This window comes from Amphimedon queenslandica, unplaced genomic scaffold (genome assembly GCF_000090795.2).
Source record: "Amphimedon queenslandica unplaced genomic scaffold, v1.1 AMPQUscaffold_9100_Cont18957, whole genome shotgun sequence".
Taxonomy (NCBI): domain Eukaryota; kingdom Metazoa; phylum Porifera; class Demospongiae; order Haplosclerida; family Niphatidae; genus Amphimedon; species Amphimedon queenslandica.
The window spans coordinates 1-1,374 of NW_003550628.1; the positions used below are offsets into that span (position 1 = coordinate 1).

At 38.5% G+C, this 1,374-nt stretch overlaps 1 long non-coding RNA gene across 2 annotated transcripts; it reads right to left on the reverse strand.

The window, feature by feature from the left end:
- Positions 1–17: 17 nt before the first annotated feature.
- Positions 18–1,146, reverse strand: LOC109591030 (uncharacterized). 2 transcript variants are annotated; one of them, XR_002189630.1, is made up of 6 exons: positions 1,059–1,146; positions 819–892; positions 552–673; positions 339–475; positions 218–282; positions 18–155 (listed from the first exon to the last, which is right to left on the reverse strand). It is a non-coding gene; the product is annotated as an uncharacterized LOC109591030 (long non-coding RNA). The 2 variants fall into 2 exon arrangements; XR_002189629.1 differs by lacking the exon at positions 1,059–1,146 and adding an exon at positions 937–1,050.
- Positions 1,147–1,374: the final 228 nt, after the last annotated feature.

Here is a 1,374-nt window from a genome sequence, read left to right on the forward strand (position 1 = left end):
ATAATTAATTAATTAAACACTTACAAGGTTCCGTTACTATAAGACTTAGCCGAGGTGTATCCCAGCTGTCTACAGACAAGGTGGGCAGCATCAGGAGTGAAGTACCGGCCACAGACTGTCCCCCACTGGCCGCTACAATAGACCTGTACCAGACCCTGTGTGAGGAATAATACCAGAACACTCATCAATTTTATCAGACCCCCCTCATGTGTATTACGTTTGATGAAGTGGTCCCATACAATAATCTCAATTGACCGTCATAAGGAGGATTATTAGTGGTGTCTGAAATAAAACAAATATTAATTAATTAACTATTAATTAATAATTAATTAACTCACTGCAGTATAAAGTGACAAAGTTCTGTTGGCAGGTGTGAAAACCTTTCTTATAAGAACACCTCAACAAATGGAGGTACTCACTGTTACCATAGCAATTGACCTCCGATATAGAAACAGAACCAACATCACTACCATAACTGAAGAAATAAATCATCATTATTATTATTATTATTATTATTATTATTATTATTATTATTAATGAATTATAACCACCTGTTGATGGTATCATTGTTCAATGATGAGGAGTACTACCCCAGCTGATGACAGGCCACATTCCTCTCAGTTATATTGAAATTATCTCCACAGACCTCACCCCAACCAGTGGAGGCATAAATCTAAAGGAGAGACAACAATAGAGCCAGCCCCTCCCTCCCTAGTCTCGCCGCACAGACCATTCCCCAGTCTACAGTCCACCCCAATGACTGTTGGCTGGGGAATGGTCTGGCTAGCGAGACTATCCCTCCCTCCAGTAGGCTCTACCTGGAGTCTACCATATGAATAACTGAGCCTTGAGACACCGTCTCTGATTAGTCTGAGGTCCCCGGGAGACTGACCTATTGATGATAATAATAATACTAACTATTAGGAGGGCCAGTACCATCAATTAGTAATGAATAAGAAAGAAAAATGGAGAGAAACAAAAAAGATGACAAGGCAGCCATTTTGCATAGTCCAGATAATTTTGAAAGAATTTCAGGTCATGCCTATTATAGGACTAACTAGATTTAGTGAGTGGAACCTAATTCAAATGGCTGCTTATTAAAGGTAGTTTCCTGTTAAAGGTACAGTCAAGGAAAGCGTCCTCAGGAACTACTACGTCATGCTGACACTCATAATATAATAGAGTGATCGTGAGCCAGTTAGTGATGGGCGATATATCGATTCTTTATCGATATAAACGATATTTTACGGAATCGATTTGAATCATTATCGAAAATTTTATGCAATTTTCATCGATCTATTGACCACGCCTATTTATTAAGGTTAAATAACTAATTTTAATATGTAATTGCACTGTTGAACTGCAAGAAAGAGG